This window comes from Trichosurus vulpecula, chromosome 8 (assembly GCF_011100635.1).
Source record: "Trichosurus vulpecula isolate mTriVul1 chromosome 8, mTriVul1.pri, whole genome shotgun sequence".
NCBI classification, from domain to species: Eukaryota; Metazoa; Chordata; class Mammalia; order Diprotodontia; family Phalangeridae; genus Trichosurus; species Trichosurus vulpecula.
Window position 1 is genome coordinate 96,890,994 of NC_050580.1, and position 23,927 is coordinate 96,914,920.

Sequence of the window (23,927 nt, forward strand, 5' to 3'; positions counted from 1 at the left end):
CACATACATATAATGTATATGTGTATGGATGTATGAAGGAACTGTGCTATGTGATGAGGATACACAGAAATGTGAAAACATGATCCCTTTCCTTGAAAGGACTCACACTCTAATGGGGGAGACATTCAAATAGCTTTGTACATAGAAGATATGTAGAGTGTAAATGGAAGTGAGGGGAACTGGGCAAAGCTTCTCATAGGAAACGGGCTTTGAGTGAAGTCTTAAAAGAAACTAGGAAAGCCAGGAATCAGAGATGAAGATGGCAAACATTCCAGGCATGGAACACAGTCATAATTCAGAAAAAGTGCAGTAAAGTCATGCAAAACATTTTTCTTCATGTATTGATCAAAGTGTTTTGTGACCTATCAAATAAAATTATTGTTTAATTAATTCACTTGATATTTAATGAAAGGATGAAAACTGAAATATTCTATCAAAAAACTATTTACATTGTCATTATTTGGATACTGCTTAACTCTTGATATCAGGAAGTTAATGCTTTATGTGAAAATGAGCAGAAGCAAATTATAGGGATGCACGTTAATGTGTGTGTGTGTGTGTGTGTGTGCGCGCACGCGTGCACACACACGTAGAATTTCACCTGTCATCAATATATTTGAAAATGGCATCCCTGACACTCAAACTCTGGGATAACCATCAAATATGTCCTTATTAAGTTCTCATTTTCTCCAACTGCTCGTAAACCTCACTTCCTCATCAGCGCCACTTCTATAGATAATCTGCCTGTTCTTTTTCTGTTTCCTTTCACTGAACTCAAACTAAACTTTTCTTCATCTTTTTTATATTCTAAATCTCTTCCATTCCTATCTATCATATTCCCCAACCCATTATGTAGTTTCATATCAATCATGGAATCATCTCCTTAAATGCCATTTCCTCCAAGAAGTTAGATGGACTGGTGAAAAGATGCTAAAATTAGAAAAATAAACCAGAAAAAAATACTCATTGCCCTGTCCCCTCAAAAATGTAAACCTAGAAAGTGTAGGAATTACACCCATTTTGCATTCAGTCTGGACAGGGTAGTAAAAAAATAAAGATAGTAGTATTACTTAAATGAATAATGATCACCAATCAATGATGACAAATGGTGATTGGCAGAATCATCATCTTGAAGGAGATAATTTGGGAAACTCAATAAATGTTCAGGTATAGTTCTAGAACAAACCTCAAATTTAAAATGTTTCCCCACAAAAAAATTGCAACTAAAATAAGGTAGATATTAATGATGAATGAATACAATGAACAGTTTTACATTTGCCTTTTATTACTACAGGAAACAATGATTTCACTTTAACATGCTTTTAGCAAGCATTAAGAGTTAGCAGGCACTTCTTTTACAGTTTCACTGCTACAGAAATTGTATCTGCAGAAAAAATGGACTATTAACTTTAATTATCTTGTTACCCTTATACATATGCATATATTTAGATCTATCTCACAGCATTTTATATCTCTCTTAAGCATTTATATTTTTACCCTAGTATATTGAGTGCTATCTCCTTTATTAGGCTATAAGCTCATTAATCATAGGAATTAAAGATGGAAGATACAGTAGGATATAAAACACATTGAGATCCGGTACTATACCTGAGATAGTGCCTTATACACATTAGGTATTTAATAAATGCTTGCTTGATTGGATTGAATCTATGCTAACCCTCTCATTTTACTACCACTACTGCTGCTGCTGCTGCTGCTGCTACTACTACTATTAACTAATACTTATATAGCACGTCCTATGTCCCAGGCACTGTGCTAAACACTTAACAATAACCTCATTTGATCCTCAGCACAACCTTGGCAGGTAGGTGACTGTTATTATCCTTATCGTACAGATAAGGGATCTTGGACAATCAGAAGTTAAGAGACTTATCTAGGGTCACACAGCTAGTAAGTGTTTGACTTCATGTCTTCCTGACTCCAGAGCCAGTGCTCTGTCCGCTGTGTCACCTAGCTGCCCCCTGTGAGCACCATGAAGCCCTGAGATTCAATAACTCCTTTAAGGTGATACGTGTAGCAAAGATTTTGCATCCTTCAAAGCATTTGAGAGCCTTGATTAGAGTAGGTACTCAAGAAATGTTTTCTCTTTTACAATATCTTAAAGTATTAATACAGATTATTGGGTTTGCTAAGGTTGCAAACTTCCCTTCTACTCTGTCTGGGAGGAAGGTAAAATGGTTAGAGAAAAGGGGTATGGAATCAAAGGCACTGTTGTGAGAAAGGGAGAGGGTACCGATGTTTCACAAGAGCTGATTTTTAAGTTTTGGCCTCAAGTGTGTCCAACTAAGGACCTTCCACTTAACTTCAAGAAATGCAAAGCCCAGAAAGCTTGGAATGGACTTTGTCTATGTATTTAAAAATATTGCCAACTACTTAATAGAGCATTTGCAAAACTAATTTGGCCACAATACTGATAGGCTTTAAAAATACTGACAGAGCCCATAATCAATCAACAAAAAATCAAGTATGTATTTAGCACCTACTGAATGCCAGGCACAGTGTAGGGGATGGTCAAGGAAATGTAGGGGTATGGAACGTCTCCAGAATAAAGGAATGCCAAGGAAATTTTAAAGAAAAAGTGGAAATAAACCTGTTTTTACATGGAAAATGCCTTGATAAGTGCTTTTGATACATAATTTTGTACATAATACTTTAGGAAGGAAAATATTGCTAGGCTCAAAATATTGTCATACAACTGTTATGCACCTTGGGTGCTGAACACCAGGATTCTCTGGAACACCATTTGGGAAGCTGAATTTGAGCACAATGCTTCATATTCCCTGAAGCTTCTGCTTTGGGAGGTCAGTTAGCATGCTCAATTCAATTTAACAATTAAATTAGCATTTTTAAACACCTACTGTGTACTATATGCAAAGCCCTTTTGTAAAAACTGCGGATAAAAAGATAAGAAAAAAATCTTTAAAAAGCTTTTATTCATCCTTGTATTCCCTTCTAGCAACTTATCCAGCACTTAATGAGCACTCAGTAAATATTTGCTAAATGTGAAATAAATATATGAAGCAGCACAAGAAACCAGAGTAAAATATTATTTCTTCCTTCTGTTGTTTTTTTTTTAAGTTTAGCTTTTCTCCTATTTAGTTCACTAGCAGTATTTGAACTATACTAGACATTTCCAAAAATGCATGGATTAGGCTTATCTTGGCCCAGAAAGGATGGAGGAAGAAATTGATACATGGCAATTAAATGATTTTCCTTATTAGTAACCAAGCATTTGTCATACAACATTAATTCAACCACGGTCATTTTGCAATAACAACATTAATGAATTACAACCAAACTCTAAGATAAAATGGCACAACTGTACTATAATATTATTCAGTCAAAAGTGTCCTTAATGGTATTTACCACATTGTTCTATGGAATTAACTGCCATTTATGATGACATTTACCTTAACTTTATATTTTCCTAGAACCAATTAAGCATTTATCACTTGTATGACATCTTAAGTTTGTTCATCAATCTGGACCTCAGTTTTCTCATTTGTACAATGAGACTTGGATTAGGTGATTTCTAAGGTTCTTCCTCTCTCTAAATTCTGTGATTCTATCTTCCTTTGAAGTACATTAGGTAGATACTTAAATACTTAAATATACTTAAATAACTGGAATTTCACAGTGGTAGACTCCCAGGGTCAGACTCAGACTTTCTATGGACTTTTATTGGATAGCACAATAGCAACCAACACATCTTTAAAAGGACAATTTTTCTTTTTTTTTCCCATTTTTTTATTTAGTATATTTAGTTTTCCGCATTGATTTTCACAAGAGTTTGAATTACAAATTTTCTCCCCATTTCTACCCTCCCCCCCACTCCAAGATGGTGTATATTCTGGCTGCCCTATTCCCCAGTCAGCCCTCCCTTCTGTCACCCCACTCCCCTCCCATCCCCTTTCTTTCTTGTAGGGCAAGATAAATTTCTACACCACCCCCCCCCCCGCCATTGCCTGTGTATCTTATTTTCTAGCTGCATGCAAAAAGTTTTTTTTTGTTGTTTTTGAACATCTGTTTTTAAAACTTTGAGTTCCAAATTCTCTGCCCTCTTCCCTTCCCACCCACCCTCTGTAAGAAGTCAAGCAATTCGACATAGGCCACATGCATATCATTATGTATTACCCTTCCACAATACTCATGTTGCGAAAGACTCACTATATTTTGCTCCTTCCTAACCTATCCCCCTTTATTGAATTTTCTTCCTTGACCCTGTCCCCTTTTGAAAGTGTTTGTTTTTGATTACCTCCATACCCATCTGCCCTCCCTTCTATCATCCCCCCTTTTTTATCTTCTTCTTCCTCCTTCTTTCCTGTGGGGTAAGATACCCAATTGAGTATGTATGGTATTCCCTCCTCAGGTCAAATCTGGTGAGAGCAAGATTCACTCATTCCCCCTCACCTGACTTCTCTTCCCTTCCTACAGAACTGCTTTTTCTTGCCACTTTTATGCGAGATAATTTACCCCATTCTATCTCTCCCTATCTCCCTCTCTCGATATATTCCTCTCTCATCCCTTAATTTGATTTTATTTCTTTTAGATGTCTTCCCTTCATCTTCAACTCACCCTGTGCCCGCTCTCTCTCTCTCTCTCTCTCTCTCTCTCTCTCTCTCTCTCTCTCTATATATATATATATATATATATATACACATACATACATATACATATATACATACATACACACTCACATATATATATATATACATAAACATATATATACATATATATATATATATATATGTGTGAATATTCCCTTCAGCTACCCTAATACTGAAGTCTCAAGAATCATACCCATTATCTTTCCATGTAGGAATGTAAACAAAACAGTTCAACTTTAGTAAGTCCCTTGCAATTTCTTTTTCTTGATTACCTTTTCATGCTTCTCTTGATTCTTGTGTTTGAAAGTCAAATTTTCTATTCAGCTCTGGTCTTTTCACTGAGAAAGCTTGAAAGTCCTCTATTTTATTGAAAATTCATCTTTTGCCTTGGAGCATGATGCTCAGTTTTGCTGGGTTGGTGATTCTTGGTTTTAATCCTAGCTCCATTGACCTCTGGAATATCGTATTCCAAGCCCTTCGATCTCTTAATGTAAAAGCTGCTAGATCTGGAATTATTCTGATTATGTTTCCACAATACTCAAATTGTTTCTTTCTGGATGTTTGCAGTATTTTCTCCTTGATCTGGGAGCTCTGGAATTTGGCAACAATATTCCTAGGAGATTTCTTTTTGGGATCTATTTGAGGAGGTGATTGGTGGATTCTTTCAATTTCTATTTTGCCCTGTGGCTCTAGAATATCAGGGCAGTCCTCCTTGATGATTTCTTGAAAGATGATATCTAGGCTCTTTTTTGGTCATGGCTTTCAGGTAGTCCAATAATTTTTAAATTATCTCTCCTGGATCTATTTTCCAGGTCAGTGGTTTTTCCAATGACATATTTCACATTGTCTTCCATGTTTTCATTCCTTTGGTTCAGTTTGATAATATCTTGATTTCTCATCAAGTCACTAGCTTCCACTTGCTCCAATCTAATTTTTAAAGTAGTATTTTCTTCAGTGGTCTTTTGGACCTCCTTTTCCATTTGGCTAATTCTGCCTTTCAAGCCATTCTTCTCCTCATTGGCTTTTTGGAGCTCTTTTGCCATTTGAGTTAGTCTATTTTTTAAGGTGTTGTTTTCTTCAGTGTATTTTTCAGCATTTTTTGGGTCTCCTTTAGCAAGTCATTGACTTGTTTTTCATGGTTTTCTCGCATCCTTCTCATTTCTCTTCCCAACTTTTGCTCTACTTCTCTAACTTGCTTTTCCAAATCCTTTTTGAGCTCTTCCATGGCCAGAGACCAGTTCATGTTTTTCTTGGAGGCTTTTGTTGTAGGCTCTTTGACTTTATTGACTTCTTCTGGCTGTATGTTTTCTTTGTCACCAAAGTAAGATTCCAAAGTCTGAGACTGAATCTGGGTGCGTTTTTGCTGCCTGGCCATATTCCCAACCAACTAACTTGACCCTTGAGTTTTTCAGTGGGGTATGACTGCTTGTAGACTAAAGAGTTCTATGTTCCAAGCTTGGGGGGATGCGCCAGCTCTGCCACACCAGCACTTCTCCTTCCCCAAGAACCCCCAACCCGGACTGGACTTAGATCTTCAGCAGGCTCTGCACTCCTGCTCTGATCCGCCACTTAATTCCTCCTACCAGGTGGGCCTGGGGCCAGAAGCACCTGCAGCTGTAGTTCTGTAGCTGCCCCACTTCCGCTGCCCCCAAGGCGGTAGCCAAAACACGAACTCCTTCCACTCCTGCAGCTTTTCCCACTAACCTTCTCTGTTGTCTTTGGTGTTTGTGGGTTGAGAAGTCTGGTAACTGCTGTAGCTCACTGATTCAGGGCACTAGGGCCCGCTTCTCCCAGTTCCTGGTCTGGTTGGTCCGTGCTGCCCACGCTGGGCTCTGCTCCGCTCCCCTCTGCTCCCAGCTCCATGGGGGATAGACATCACCCAGAGACCATCCAGGCTGTCCTGGGCTGGAGCCCTGCTTTCCTCTGCTCTTTTGTAGGTTTTGCAGTTCTAGAATTGGTTCAGAGCCATTTTTTATAGGTTTTTGGAGGGACTCGGCAGGGAGCTCACACTAGTCCCTGCTTTTCAGCCCAAAAGGTTAATTTTTCTAAGGTAAACTATAGTCCCATGAAATATTTTACATATAAGCTAAAGGTAAGATGAGAAGGCTACTGAAAGAAGTCTATCTCAAAGTAGGTTTTCTGGGTGAGCATATTGCAAATATGTCTCTTTAATATTTCTTATCTCTCTTGGTTCACAATAAAAAATACTTACGTTTCTCCATCTGAAGTTTCTACAGTGATCATTGATGCTCCTACTGTTGGCAGGGTTGGATTAATCACATTGTTGTCCCAAAGAAATTTAACCCTTTGAAAGGTTCCAACATTGAAATCTGAATCAAACTCATTAGAATGTGTATAACCTGGTTGTAGGCTCCCCCTTGGAATAGAAGTAAATAACAAATTCAAGTACAGGAATCTCTACATCTATCTTTGCTTATAAAATCTATTCATGATACATATTTTGCTAATTAAATTGTATTTTCAATGTATTAAACGCAAAAAATGCACAAATGTTGTAATTTATGCTCCAAATTCCTCATAGAATTTTAACAGGTTTTAGTCATAACTTTCTCCTCTAATTTAATAAGTGATGATCTCATTAAATCTCTTTCCTCCATCTGTTGTGTTAGCAACATAATTATGTACTGATTATAAATTAAACACCTAGTGACAAGAACAAAAAATTTCTCTTATAAAATAAAAATAATTTTTTTTCCCAGTAAATAGCAATGCACCAAAGTTAAAAACCAAATACTAAAGTTGATTTCAGTGTGCAAAACTGAAAAGGAAGTATTGTGATTAACATAATATATATATATATATATGTATATATATGTATGCATACATATATGTATATACTAGTAGTAAGTCAATTTTTGTAGCAGTGAAAATATAAACAATAATTTGGGTAAACACGTTTATATGAAGTAATAATTCCAACATGTAAGATATATGATAATATTAAACTCATTTGTAAATCTGATATTGCCTGCTGTTTCCATTACTTCGAAACAAAGAAACTACTACTGTTCCAGTAACCTTTGCTCCAGACAGTGTGACAGCTACCTTATACCTCCAACCTATGGAGAAAGGTAGAAATAGAAATATGAAGAAATAAATATGTCAAATGTATAAATGTAAATATATAAACAGAAAGAAACAGAGATTTATGTAAAACTTAATTTAGACAGCATTAATATAAAATTTATGATAATTTAATTACAGAATGCATGATTCTTATTGGATACAAAGTTTTAAGTAACTTCTTCATTTGCAAATTTTCACTTCTTACTAATAAAATGAATTCAAACTAAAGTCAAGAAGCTTTTCTAACTAAAAGATTTAGACACTAACTTTTTTTTCATAATGTTTTCAGTTTCTGTTTGGAAATCCTTTTCTGTTAAAGAACATTTTTGTCTATGACGTAATGGGGGCCTAGCATTCATAACTTACACAACAACTTACATAATTTTTATGCAATTGTGCAATATTAAAGGTAGAAGAAATATTAGTGAACTTTTTGTGTAACCCCCCTCATTTTTGTAGATGAGTATCTTAGGATCTTATGCAAATAAATGTGAGCTATTATGAGAATATAAGAGCTTAGAGAATAATGATAATAGCTAATATTTTTATAGCCCTTTAAAGTTTGCAAAGTGCTTTACATATATTATCTTATTTGATACTCAAAATAACCTTGTGAGGGAAGTGCTATTCTTATCCCCATTTGACAGAAGAAGAAACTGAGGCTTAGAGAGGTTGGGTAACTTGTCCAGGTTGAACTCAGGTCTTCTGATTCCAACTTCAGTGCTCAATCTAAGACTACAATTCTGTTGTCTCTGCATCCAACATATTTTTCCATGATTCTGTTCCTTACATTTTATTGCTACATATTTATGACTTGACTTGGGATTTCTGCTTTCCTAAATAGCATTTCTTTTTAAATAGTCTATAATTTATATTTTTTCATTAAATTTATCTGTCCTCTGACTCAACCTGCAATTTTTCCAAATTTGTATATTTTATATCAAATAGTTGTTTTATTTATGGTCACTTCACCAACTTAGAGCTCACTATCATAGTGCTTGACAGTTTATTAAACGTTTTTCTCACAACAGAACTTTGTTATGGTCCCCACATTATAGATGAGAAAGACAATATTTTGAATGTATAAGTTATTTGACAAATGTTAAATATTAATTTAAGTGACTGGAAGAGCCTGGAATTGAACTTTGCTTCATATTGTGACTCTAAGCCCAATACTCTTTCAACTGTATGATATTATTTTAGTATCATAACTTCAGGGTTTTAAAGGATTTTAGAGGCCACATAGTCTAACACTCTCATTTTCCAGGTGAGGAAACTGAGAGTCAGAAAGACTAAGGGGTTTATCCAGCATAACACAGCTAGGAAGAATCAGAAGTGGGATTTGAACCCAGGTCTTCCTGACTCCAAGTACTTTATGTACTCTGCCACACTATCTCAATATGGTTTGTTTGTACAAAACTGCAATCTTGCTAGGTCAGTATGGGGGCAAAACTGTGCAATAAAGTTGTATTGCACATCGTTAGCCTCTTGGTTCTATATCCTCTCCTCATTTCTTTCATTTCCTGGCCAGAGCACATGGAAATGATTTCACATCATTTCTGTATAAAGCTATTCTCAGATCTTTTAAATGCTCTCAGCTATGAATAAGCTGTTGTCACACCTTGTAGAGCTGATCTTTCAGTAGTTACTGGATAAGCAGCATTAAAAAAATCTAACTGTCCAAACTACTGTTTATCAACATTCACAAAAGAAAACAAGAGTATGTGTTTAAGCACCTTGAGGGCATATGCCAATATCACAGCTGCAGAATCTAGGAAATTTATTTTTGAAGCCTCTGGATATTTGGCAATCTATTTCAAGAAGCTTCTGAAAGCAGAGGTCAATTTCAACACCCAACACATTGAATAGTGGACCCATGCTGTGGTGTCATCCAGATATATCAGATGAGGGAAAATCTACTACATCCTCTAAATTGACCATCAGTACCCAGTAGTTATCTCCTAAATATGGTCATTCCCTTCCTTTTCCTGTATGTACTGGAGGAAGTCTTTCCAATAGTCAATAACAATTTCACAGAGATTTGAAAATGAGGAAAGTCAAATGGAAACTTACGAGCAAAATTACTGGTGTCCCCAGTGTTGAGATAAAAGACCTGTTCTACCAGCAAATCTGTCCGCATAGTGGCCCATCTGTGGACACCCTCCAGATGGACAAGGGAAGCACTTGTTCTGATGAAAATACATAAATGGTTAATGAGAACATGTTATCTTTCCAGGTTTTACCTTCCTACACTCACCCCATCCATTCAATTATCTAAGAAGAAACTATAATTCCGGTACCTTATTAACAGTTGGGAAAATAATCTTATTTCTAAAAATATATGGAGGAATTATCCTATCCTCCAGACTAAGTCTGCACAGTATAATAAATGTTTGTTCAACTTGTAGCTTAAATTGAATGATGAAGGCAGTTTTCAACAAACTTGTACTAATGAGTGTTAGCATAACCTAACAATGGAATATGGAATTATGACCTTCCCTTCCCCCACCCAATAACCATAGATGGCATTTATACAGCACATAAAGTTTGCCATGTGCTTTAAACATGTAATTTCCTTTGGTCTTTATAACATGACCTGCAATGTAGGTGCTATTATTATCCCCATTTTACAGATGAGGAAACTGAGGCTGAGAGAGATTTAATTAGTTGTCCAGGGTTCCATCACTAGTAGCTTTCTGAGGCAGAATTGGAATTCAGATATTTCTAACACCAAGTCCAGTGCAGTGTCTGTTGTGACCTAACTCCGAACTAGAACTTGAGATGTTTTTACTTGTTAAATGACATTCATCCTTGATCAATTTTAGAAAGAACATTTGTATGAACTAAAGAAAAACTAGTTTTTACAAGTAATTGGAAGAATATAATCAACATTTGGGAGCTAAGATCACAACACAATAATGCTGCACTAGATACCTGAGCAAACCTCTAATTTTTCCTTTGTAAGTACTCTAAAGTTCTGTTAAAAGTATCCTCCAACACTAGACAAAACTAAAACATCCAATTTGTTATTAGGATGTTTAGATGATCTATATTTTCAAACCTTTCTGATATTAATTACATTTTCAATTTAGTACCAGATAGATCAGATTTCTATATGCTCTCTTCTTTTCAAAAGTGGCTCCCAAAGAAAATTTCTAGAATGACCCAAAATTAAACAAATACTTCACCAGTACTTATAAGTGAAGGGAAAGATGAAGTAATCATTAGGGTAATTTAAACCAAAATGAAATTTCCATATTTCCCATGGAAATGCTAATGATCATTATGTGATTAAAATCGGGTTTATGTAATTTAAAGTAGAATCATCATGTAACAACATTGATTCAACATATAGTATGTGTGGAAAATGGATACTAGAAATCAATAAATGTTGGTGCTAGAGGGTCTTACAGAAATCTGGCCCACTTTGCTCATTTTCCAGGTAAAGAAATTGCAGCCCTAGAGACAATGCTGTAGGTTGCATAGTGTCAGAATAGGACTGGGACCCAGATTGTCTACTTTCTAGTTCAGCAATCTTTCCATTACATCACCATATTCTCAGATACTCTACAGAAATTTGGAAGTATGGGACACTTGGGTGTACTCCATCTACTTGTTCTCAAGAACTGAAGGAACTGAGGGTATTTGTTCTGAAGAAGAGGAGATACAGAAGCCACTTGATAGCTATCTTGAGAACTGCTAAGAGAAATTGATCAGAAATGTTCTTATGGGCCCCAGTGAACAGAACTAGGAATTACAGATAGAAGAGAAAAAAGCTTCATGTCAGTAAAAAAAAATTACTAACAATTAGAGTTTCTGATAGTGCAATGAGCCAGTGATGAACCCCCTTGATAGAGGACTTTAATAGCCCCTGGATGGTCACTTATTAGGCATGTTGTAATAAGGATTGCTTTCAAGGATAGTGTGCATTAAATGGCCTCTAATGGTCCTTGTTCCTTCCAGGTCTGTTATTCTGTGTAGAGGAATACCTTTTTTTCTGGTTCTTAATGTGTGATTTCATTTATAAGGAAGCTCATGGTAAGGAAACTCCCTCCACCAAAGCAGATCAGTACCTTTCTAGAGCATTGAGGAGTAAAGTTACCTGCCCAAGGTCAAGCTAATGTGTGCCAGAGGTAGGAAGAGAACCCAAGTGCTCTCTGCAGCATGCTATGCTGATTCTCATGGTAAGCAATAACTTACTGCCTCAAAACGTTGTAGGAAGCACAGGGGTATCTAGAAAAACCATTTGGGTTGAGGATGCTATCTGCATAATACTTGTAACTTTGCAGGTGATTACATGCTGCAAAATCACAAGTTCTTGTGAAATTAGATGGGATCATAAGAAGGGATGCTATTTTTTGATCCAAAATTATTATTGTAAATTAATGACATTTACATAAGTCATAGACTTCATAGCTCATGGTCAAATCTTAAGGACACGTCACACTTTTTAAAAAGTGTAATTTATGTTTTGTGATATATTTGGCTATCACTAAGTACTGTCAGACCAGGCTTGTCATTTCATCAACATATGAAGCTCTTGGAAAAAGAGTTCCTTGACCAATGGAGTTTGACACATCCTCTTCAACTTAGAGGGCTACCAAGAGGTTCAGACTTGCACAGCACCATACAACCAGTACTTGTCCGAGGTAGGATTCACCCAAGGTCTCCCTGATTCTGATATCTGCTCTAGAGCCAGTAGACCACTCTGGCTCTCAGGAGGAGTTAGTTGTTACAAAAATGGGGCCAAATATACATGAGTGGGGGGAATATATTTTGAGACATAATGGATATATTTGGGTTCTCTATTTTATCAAAAGACAAGCTGGAATGACCCAATGGAAGTCTTGTGCAAATCCATTTCCTTTCATAATTACATACCCCCACTCTAAGACGGAGGTCTCATACAAGAGTAGAGTACTATGGAAAAGACTTTAAAATCCATAATTTTACAAAGCAATAAGGCAAAGTGTTGACAAGACACCTTGGCAACTTCAGCAAGATGGTAACATGCATTTTACTGGAAACTTTGGTTATATGCTGAATGGATTTACCTTCCCATATTCCATTTATGTCTACAATCTGAGAAAGGATATTCTTCTGACATTTCCTCTCCTCCATTTGGGAAGAAATCAAGGTGTCCCACAATTTGACTTGTTCCAAAACCTAAGACATTTGAAACAAGTGTTAAGTGGGTTTGAATACATTGTCAAAAACTTAATTATGGTTCATCATAGTTGCTAGATATGAGTGGAAGGGCTCACCTATGTTAGAGATGATAGGAGCAGCATCTGTATGAATGACATCAACAAATAAGGCATCCCTGGCATCCAGTCGAACTTCTTCTGGGGTCCCTTCAAAGCAAGGCTCAGCAGAATCCAACCCTGGGAGAAATATTGTTATATTTTGTTCATATTCTTTTATCTCATATAATATAAGGCATTATCAAGTGGTGGCTATGACATGGTGTATAGAGAGCTGTCAAGCAGGAAGACCTGGGCTCTATTCTTCCCTTTGATGTGCAAGCTGTCCTACTGGATGTGTGACCCTGGGCAAGTAACTTAACCTCTCAATTTTTCAGGCAACCCTCTAAGACTATAAATGGCAGAGAAGGTGCTGACCATGAAATGGTCACTCCACACCCAAGAATTCTCTCTATCAGTGAAATCACTGTTCTAGGCCTTACCCTTAAGAATTGTTATAGAAAATATCTGTATATTTATGCACTTTCATTTGGTGATTTATGTAATAATGAGGATAACAATATAATAGTTCATAATTAGGTAGTACCTTTTGGAGGGGGGAGTGGTGGTAGCTGTAATCACTTTATTCACAAAACCAACCTAGATACCATGAGTGTAGAGGAGCTAAGGATTCAGACTGGGCATATTAGAATGCTTGGTGGCCCCTCCTTTCTTGTGCTGGGTCAGCAATGAAGGGTCATCCACCACCCTCCCCACTGCCAGATGGGATGGAGGCAGAGCCTCATGCACTGCCACTACCAGCTCAAAAAAAGTTAGAACCCTGTCCCATAACTTTCCCACCATGACTCTTACATTCCCACTGCACTCAAAATGGGGAATGCCCCTCATCTCTTCTCTTTGAGAAAGAGGGTTTTGGGGGGAATGAGGGGACCACAGTGAAGGACCCAGGGAGGTCTGTGGTTACCAAGATCTGGTCTAAATCTCAGAGAAGAGATGGAGAAAGTACTCCTATACCACTTTTCCAAGAAAAGGAGGAAGGGACTGAATTGCTTTTACCAGAGCATCCATTCTGGGGAAACCCTTTTCCTCCAACCCACCTCCTGACCTAGGAGCCAAAACACTGAAGTCAGGTAATGAGTCATGTCAAGACTAAGACTCCCAAGCTTGAGGGGAATGTGGGGTGGGGAGGTTACCATTTCCTCTGTCCCTTGTCCCCTCCCCAGAGCTAGAAGAGAGAAAAGAGACCCATTTCTACTCATTCCCTGAGGACCAAGAATCTGCATCCTCTTCCTTGCTCTGAGTGAACTTCAGGAATGGTCTCTGCTCCAGGATGAGGGGACCTCCATTCCATTGGGTATGGGAGGAGAGCCCTTCCCCAGAGGCTTTCCCTTCACCTCCAGGTCCCATAGCTTCCCCTGGCCTGCTCCCTCAAGTTTCCCCAACCCATTCAATATTTCTCCCCTGATGTCATCTAGTTGGTCCAGGCTGGGACCCCCACCATTGAGGCTAGCCCCAGACTTCCTGACACTGTTGTCCACTCTGCAGGGCATCTCTATCAGGTCACCAGCCTTGGTCCTCCTTATCCACTCCTAAAAGGCCTTGATTTTGTGGTAGAGAAGTCTCCAGCTTCTCCTCCAGGTCTGAGTGCCCCCATCTTCAGTTATGTGAGAATGTTCTTCTTTGGAGTCAGATTGTATATTGCTGTCTAGGGACTTTGGTCTGCTTGAGGGCTCCATCTCTTTCTCAACCTCCAGAACTGCAGAAGAGGGATTTTCTGCTCTCTCTCTCTCTCTCTCTCTCTCTCTCTCTCTCTCTCTCTCTCGCATCTGAGGGGACATCAGCATTTCTGTCCCTTTCCTCCTTGGAGTCTTCTTCCTGATGGTAGCTCACTGGACTTCCCAAAGATGGACCCAACTTACTGTGTATATAGTACATTTCTTTTAAGATTCCTTTAAGATATGTAATTTGAGTAATAATTATCTCCTTTCTGCAAATGAGGAAACTGAGACTAAGAAAGTTAAGTGACTTGGCCCAAAATCTTTCATGTGTATGAATATGGATAATTGTGGGGAAAGATAGCTTGAATTTCTTATTATTTTTAGAATATCGTTGATTCTTTTGTTGCCATCTCTGCTATAAAAGGAATTTTCTGAGCATCACGGAATTTACCACTAGGTTTCAATTCATAAAAGGGGGGATAACCAGTTTTAGAATTGCCGGTCACTTGAATAACAGCACAATGGTATTAAGCTTGAGAGAAATAGAAGGAGGGGGTACTTGTAGCCTACCAAGAGAAATTCCAACTTTATTGAGAATTTCTCTCCTTTAAACCCTGTAAAAATACCAGATTTTTTTTCAAAATACCCCTACGAGGCAGTCAAAATACAAATACAACGTGCAGCTTCTCCAGAGAATCCCTAAATTTTGCTGATTAGTTTGACAGAGCCATGATGTCAAAGACAAAAAGAAGGGAAGAGATAAAAGTCTAAAATAGCTTTTAGTCAATATTCCCTAAGATATTTCTCGTGTCTTTTGGTGATAAGGAGTATAGATATTAGGATTATGGATTTAGTGGCAAAAGGGCCCTTGGAAATCACCCAGTCCAATCATTTCCCTATTAAGAAATGGAGACCCAGAAAATCGGCTAGCACCAGCTCACACAAGGAAGGTAAGTAGCAGAGCTGGAATTTGAACCCAGGTCGTCAGACTCTAAGTCAAGCATTCTTCCCATTGCGACCCACTGCTTCCAAACATTTCCTAAAAGCTGATATTGACACATGCATAAATAATTTGACCCTTGATAACTATCTAGGCACCATAGTTTTAAAAACTAGCAAAATTCTGTCAACCTACTTATGAAAATCACTTGTGGGAGGTTGGAGGGTGAGAGGGTCAAATCAAACTAGTTGTTTGACCATTTTCTTAAAACAGATGAGTAGGCAATTTAGTCAAAATGGTAAAGTAGGTCTGTATTCATAATAATAATAATGTCATTCATATAGTGCTTTAAAGTTTGCAAAGCACTTAACAAATACTGTCTCGTTTTATCCCCACAGCAACCCAGGGGAGTAGATGCTATTATTATCCCCACTTTACAGATGGGGAAACTAAGGCAGAGAGAAGTTAAGTGACTTGCCCATGGTGACACAGCCAGTAAATGTCTGAGCCCAGATTTGAACTCGGTCTTCCTCAATCAAGATCTAGTACTTTATCCACCGAGCTGCCTTCATCTTTGTTTGCAGACAAAAACCCAAATGCATACACATTACTGTTCCCTTCTGGTCAACCAAAACGAACTAAAACCTTTGTACAGAAAGGTTGATGATGACCTCTAGCAACAGTATGTGCACAGTATCCAGAGGACAATGGCTAGACAGTATAAGATAACAGGAAGACATCCATTTACCTTGAGATAATCCACAAAATAGGCTATTTCAGCCCCCACCACTTGAACATTTTGTGTGACTTGGGTATATAAAATCCATGAGCCCATTTTCCAGTTCACACAGATGCAGTTCACCTCTTCCACTTCAAGCAAATTCTAGAACAAATACAACAGAAATAGTAAATCATCAAGGGAATGTTAAAACACCCATTTTTTAATAGTTTTTTTTTTCTTATCACTAACAAGCACAATGAACCCTATTTTCAACCCGTGGTTTGTTCAAGATCTTAAAAGCTATGAAGAAATACATCCATTAACAATAATAAAGCATTTTTAAGGCTGGTACAATATTGAATTACTGCTCTTTGACATTTAACATTCCCAGTTATTAATTTGACTTTGCTGAAAACTGGTACCTGAAGTTCAGCAAGGACTCTACTGAGGGGTTCCACTGCAAGTGGAAAAATGTGTATCATGGGAAACTGCAGGAAGTACAATATACAATGTGTTGCTGTTATTAAGGAATAACAGGGACAGGTCTACGTACACAGATTTCCCCTGGCAGGGCCTTTAGAGATGAGTATAATCGGTAAGTGAATAAGTTTGTTTTAAAATATCCTGTGTTCAATGAAACTAAAGGGATTTTGGGACAAACCTGTATAATTATCTTTATAGCTACATCATTGGAATGGTATTTCACATGAAAAAAATATCCTGCAGCTATGTAGTTCAAACCTTTGGCCCTACTAAGCATGTGTACCTTCTATAGAACCATAACTAGCATGGGGTAAATGTGGCTTTGCTCCAGGGAACTGACATCTCAGGTAGGAGGTGAAGCAGTATATGGCATACAAACACCTCTAGCCACAGGTCTGTAGTTATAGTTGCCTTTCCTGGAGACCAGCTTCCTCTCTCCCTCCAGCCCCAAACCTAGTAAGTAGAAATGCTAGGACTGTTTGGGGTTGTTCCCATGAGGAGTAATGTTTTTTTTTTTTCTGTGCCACCATGGCCCTCACCCACCCAAATGAATTTGCCACAGAAGCATTTGTCTAGTTTTGGCTCTGCTGATGACTCCTACCCTCTCATTTCGGCTTCTTCACAGAAAGTTAGGTTTTCTGAGAACCCAGGCAATTAATGTAAATGGTTGAAGAATTGAAGTTTGCTGAATCCTTGAAGAGTGGGGCATTGAGGAGGAGAAAAAGAAAGGTCTCTTGGCTCCTGAGAGCCATGTCCCACCAGCAGAGGCCTGAGGCCCTGCTCTCTCAAACAACAAGCTAGAGTACACCTGGAGAAGAAGCCTTGAGGATACTAGACATCATTCCACAGCCTTCAGCCCTCCTAGGCCAGGCTTCAGAAGTCTAGAAAACAGGAACAGATCTGTCTCATTAATAGCCTTGCTTCCTCAATCAAATAGAATCTACTCCTTCAGAATGTAAGGGGAAGTGAGAATTATAACCATTAGAGTACTATACAAGGAATATTAGGCCTGAAAAGAGACACAAGAATAATTCTAGCTAGCATTTATATAGCATTTTACAATTTGCAAAGCCCTTTACATATGTTAACCTCTTTATATCTTTACCGTATCCCCATTTTATAGATGAAGAAACCAAGGCTAAAAGAAGTTAGGTGACTTGTCTAGGGTCACTCAGATAGTGTCTGTCTAAGGTAGAATTTGCACTCAGATCATCCTGAAACTAGTCAAAGCACTATCCACTGCACCACCCAGCTCCCCCAAAATTAGATCATTTAGTTCAGTGATCCAGGACCTGCTTCCTCAAGGCCACGTGTGGCCCTCTAGGTCCTCAAGTGCATCTTTTTGCCTGAATCTAAAGAGGCCACATGTTTGGATTCAGTCAAAGGGCTGCATCTGAGTACCCAGAGGACCAAATGTGACCTTGAGCAACCAGGTTCCCCCCCACTCGATTCAAACATCTTAGAACAGAAGCAGAAGACATGTTTGGTCATCAGCTTGAATCCCTTGATTTTGTTGATGAGGAAACTAAAGTCCAGAGAAGCAAAAATGCCCCAAGAGCACATTCCTAGTAAATAGGAGAGCTGCCATTTGAACCCCAAAATTCTGAACACAAATCCAGTGCTTATTCTCCATGCTCCCTCTCATTTCAATGAAGAAACTGAGACCTAGAACTGGCAGATGACTTGGAAAAGGGCACAGCCAATAAATGCTAAAGATAGGAATGGATTCCCAAACCAGTGCTCTTTCCATGTAGAATTCCTACCATGTTATAGGAAATTTTGTGTGTATGATATTAGAACAGATTGAGGGTGTCCACAAATGTTCCTTCGTATCATGTATCCTCAGTTGTAGGATAAATGATTTTATAATGGTTTTCCTTCATTGTGATCTAAATTTTCTCTCTCCAATTTTCATTTACTCTAGAAAACTAGTGTATATCATTGTGTGCTAAAGTGGGAATGAGTAGATTGCAATAAGACAGTTGACATCATCCCCATGATCATTATGGATTGCCGTTCAATGAACTAAATTAGGGCTGTCCAAAGTGTGGCCCACGGTTTGCATGTGGCCCACAGTGCTATTTTACTTGGCCTGCCTGTGTTTACTAGGGGTGTGGAAATTGACACAAATGCTTTAACTAAAGCATTTTTGTTGAGTTCTATGCTCTCGGTGGACACAGGAGGGCCGCATGGGGGCGCACGGTCTGTGTTTTGGACAGCCCTGAACTAAATTATAGCAAAAGGCCAGGGGCCATCATAGTGCCCCTATACAGATTGGGTAAATAATAAATATCTAATGAATAATCCATGGGACTGAATGAAAGGAAGGGATTAGCCATTAGGTTAAACCTCTGGAAATGGGCATAACCTGTAACTGATTTGGTTTGGTAGTCTTGGAGAAGTCAATGATCTCAGCACACAGTAGGCCATCAGTGTATACTTTCTGAATGAGTGAGTGAATTAATGCGTGTGGCCATGCTATTTTGGCTACTGGAAACTGAATATATTTGGTTAAAAGGTAAAATCTCTCAATTCTTTTTTATACAATTTTTTTATGATCAGAGGGAAACAATCATTTCTAGATTTTAGATATTGAAATCAAAAGTAAAGAAGCAGATGGAAGAGGTGTACATCTTTTTCTTTCAGTGAGAAGTCAGTGAACAGAAATCAAGGCTGAGGAAATATTTTTGTCCTCTGCCAAGTTAAAAGTTTCATTTAGGAATCCAAGGTAAATGAAAAATCCCTGGAAAAGGATTAAGAATATCTTCAGTGGCAACATAAAGGTATAATTGGGGCAAAATTGTAAACTAGAAAGGATACTGGTCAGGGAGTGAAAAGATCTTTCTTGTTACTTCCCTTACAAGCTAATCATAGGATCACAAGTAGGAAGCATCACAGGCAGAATTGGAAACCGGCTCCTTTGATTCTAAATCCTATGCTTTTCCCACTATACTGCTTTTTTCACAGTGTGAGCATAGGTGATAACATTTGACTGCTCAGTTCTCATACATACAAAATAAGTACAATAAAACCTGTATTATTCTCCTCAGTGTTGTTGTGAGGAAGGGATCCTATAAAGATTAGTATAAGAGAATAGCATAATGAGGTTTACCATTGCTGTTACCCTACCGATCACGTTTGTCAGCCAGTCTTCTTCACTTATGTCTACAAAGCCATGAACAATAAATCGAGTTATTCTATTCTTGTTGAAATTAGAATTCTTGAAAGCTGCCACATTGTCTGGAAGAATTTCCTGTGTTAAGAAGAAAAAAAATTCCTAACAACCTCTCTATTTTCAGAAATATGATTCTTTGGACACGAAGGGAAAAGCTTCTGAGAAAGGAGTCTTTTTCATAGCTACACTGACACTACTGCAAATCACAGCCTAATTGGTAAATACCACAGGACTCTGCCATCGCTTAGGAAATACAGTGTGAAACATATGCTCCAATAATGATAGTGGGAGCAGTTTGAATATGCAAAAATATGACCTGGAAGGAGGAGTAGATCGTTATTCTATTTAAGACAATTATTGATATTTTAAATACAGAATACAGATCTTCAACTTGTTTGCACAGTTGTTTACATATGGTCTTCCCCATTAGAATCTGAAATCTTCAAGAGTACAGACTGTTATTTTTCCTTCTCTTTGTATCCTTGGCACTTAGCACAGAACCTGGCACATAGTAGGTGCCTAATAAATGCTTGTTGACATGACTTGACTTGACATTAAACAAAGACTGACTCCTGGGAAAATTCACGGTAAAGTAAAACTTTATCTTATTGTTTTAAAAAAATATCCAAAGACTCAACTGCCTTAAAGGAACTAGGAAATCTAAACAACCTATTATTCCCTCTAAATAATATGCATAGGTCATAAATCTTAAAATAATAGCAGGACTCACTTGAGAGCTGTTTGGGTTTTCATTGGTATACAGAAGGAAATGGGTATTGATTTGTTCTGGAGACCAGGGGAGCACTTTAAAGAGTCTTTGTACAATGCCAGCCCATGGTACATCATCTGTAAAGCATTCCAGTCTTGAACATCAGACTTCATCTCCTGTAATCACCCAGAAAGGAACATCTCAGTAACAAATTAAACTAGAGGATAGTTTTGATGAAGGAGGACTTGTTAAAATAATGTTTTAGATTTTACTTCCCTCTCTTCCAAAACACTAAATGGTAATGAGTGACATTCATGTTCTTCTTTCCTAAGTGCTAAATGTGCAGTATATAAAATACTGAAGTACCTCATTCCTCTTATTGCCCTAGTAAGACTTCCACAAAAACCCATTTTTTAAAAAAAAAGATCCCACCATTTCTCTACTGGGTTCACAGGCCATAGAAGCTGGGGAAAACATACCTTAGCCGATCAGTCAGCAAACATGTGGTAAGTACCTACTATGTGCCAAACACTGTGCTAAGTGCTGCTAAGACACCTTAGTGCCGGATGTGGTGGCCCACACCATAGACCCTTCTACCATGGAGGCTGAACTTGAAGGATCTCTTGAGCTCAGAAGTTCTAAGCTGTAGTGGGCTCAAAGTATTCTCAATGTCAAGTCCTTGGGAGAAGGGGGCTGCCAGGCTGCCTAGGGAGGGAGTGAAATGACACAGGTCTGAAACAGAACAGATCAAAATTTCCATGTTGACCAGTGGTGATTAGATGAGGCTAGTGAGTAGCCTCTCTCCTTCCAACCTGGAAGACATAGGGAGACCCAGTTTCAAAAAAAGTACACCTTAAAGATGGAAAGATGTAGTAGAATAAACTTTGTTCTTGTAGTTTAAAGAAGTAGGTTTGAATTCCAGTCCTGACAACTTGCCTTAAAAACATCAAGTAACATACAAATGTGATTTATATTTTTATTACTAACTGTATGACTCTGGACAAGTCACAACTCTGCACTTCAGTTTTCTTATTGCAAAATAAGGATGATTATAATATATACTAGGGTTGTTTGGGGGATCCAGTGAGAGACTATATATATTTTCAGCAGCTTACAGCACCTGTCAGATCAGTCCCTTAAATTCAACATGATTCCAACTGAACTCCTTCCCCCATAAAACCTGTCCCTCTTTTAACTCATCAGTTTCTGTTAATGGCAGCACCACCTTCCCAGTCTCTGAATGTGGAAAACCCAAAGTCATTTTGGATTTTTTCTCTCCTTCATCTTCCACATCAAATAAGTTGCCAAGTCCTATTTATTTGACCTCATCTCTCACAACGTGCCTTTCATTTCTGCTACCACTATTTTAAATGTTTCCGCATTTCTTAGTTGGACAATAGAAATACCTTTTAATGGGTCTTTCTGCCTGCATTATCTCTATTCTCTCTGTTGTTATCTTGATAATATAACCTTTAAGATATGACTGTTATCAAACACAATCAGTGACTCTCCACTGTCTAATGGATAGAGCATAAAGTCCTTTTCTTTACTTTTAAAGCTCTCAACAATATGATTCCACCCTTCCTTTATAGACATCTAATTCTATTAAATATCAGTCCCTCTCATATACTCTTAGTCAAAATAGAATATTAATCATCCTTTGGTATCATCCTGTCAGCTTCATGTACAGTCAGGAGTATGAGTAGAAGACTGGGCTTGCAGTCAGAAAGACTCAGACCCTTAGTCTGAGCTGTGTAACTTTGCAAAGTAATTTATGTTCCCTGAGCCTCATTTAGGAAACTGTAAAATGAGGGGATTGGGCTAAATGGCCTATGAAGTCCCTTCCAACTCTAGATCTAATTACCCTTTGCTCATACTTCCCCTTTTTTGCCCCTCTTCTTTCCTTCACTGCCTAATTCCAGTGTTACATCCCCAAAAAGTCTTCCCTAATTCTGCCAACTAGAAGTGATTTCACCATCCTCAAATTCCTCATATTCCTATGCTTTGATCTCTTCTTTCCCCTTGGCATATTCTACCTTGCATTATAACTGTTGATATGCATGCCTTGTCTTCCTCATTCCATTCTAAGTCTTTAGGAGAATGAACTATGTTTTCTCTCATCTGTACATACAATGCTTGGTACATATTTGGTATTCAGTACATTTCTTTTGAGTTGTGCTGAACAGCAAAGCATTATGCACGTGTGAACTACTATATTCTTCCAGTCTTATGTGACTAGCAGAGACAGTCCCAGATATAACCTGTGTGGAACATTCACTTGAGAGCTTAAATTTTATCCAAGACCTGAAACACTTTCATACTTTGACCCAACCAAATCTTTGGCACAAGAGGCACTCAAGATGGAGGAGATGCAGGCTCAGTCCATGAGCAAAAGCAATTCTGAGGTTAGCATAATTCTGGGCTTGAACATCACAATGTGACTGAGCTCTTCCGAAGAAAAAATATTCAGTTTTGGTAAAATTACCAGAATTTAAAGTTGGAACATGATAGCATGGGATGTTTATTTTTTAGCCATCCTATGGTGTAGGGACATCATTGTGAAGAATTCCCTCAACAATGTGGATGAACCACTGCTCTGCAACTTAGTCTTAGATAGTTACCTAAAGTACAGAGAGGTTAAGTTACTTGCCCAGGATCCATGCAGCAAGTATATACCGGGGGTGAGACATGAACTCAGGCTCTCCTGATGTAAAGACTGGCTTTCTATCTATTACAACAGACTGTCTCCATACAGGAAATAATTCTGAACCATTGCACAGAATGAAACACGCAAAGGACTTACATGTCCAATACCGACATAAATATGATTTCTTACCTGCCACGGTGCCCAATAGCATAGAGAGTGTCCACATGATCAGCATCTAAACAAAGCCAAATACATTGTTGAGTCTTGGTAGACAAACACAACAAAGACTGTAATGGTTCTTGTTCACTTGATTTTTTTCAATTGTTCTGTTTTGTTTGGAATAGTGCACATAATAAAATAGCTCTGGAAAAGATTTCCCTCACTTAACGTGGAAGTTCTGGCAAGCCTCATGCTCCACTCCAAACAGCCTGTAAATGTCCTTTTATAACAAAACCTTATCTTCTGCTGGCACTGCCATGGGAAAGGGGCACAAAAAGAGAGAAGCTGCCAAGTGTATATTTCTAATTTTAATCACAGATAAAACTAAAGGGTCAGTAAATTTTCCATAGTAATTATAGTCAGGGAAAGAACATGGTTAGGAGTAGAACAGTCTTT

At 38.0% G+C, this 23,927-nt stretch overlaps 1 pseudogene; it reads right to left on the reverse strand.

The window, feature by feature from the left end:
* Positions 1-1,332: 1,332 nt before the first annotated feature.
* On the reverse strand, positions 1,333-23,547 carry LOC118829584 (annotated as a pseudogene).
* Between the last annotated feature and the right edge of the window lie 380 nt (positions 23,548-23,927).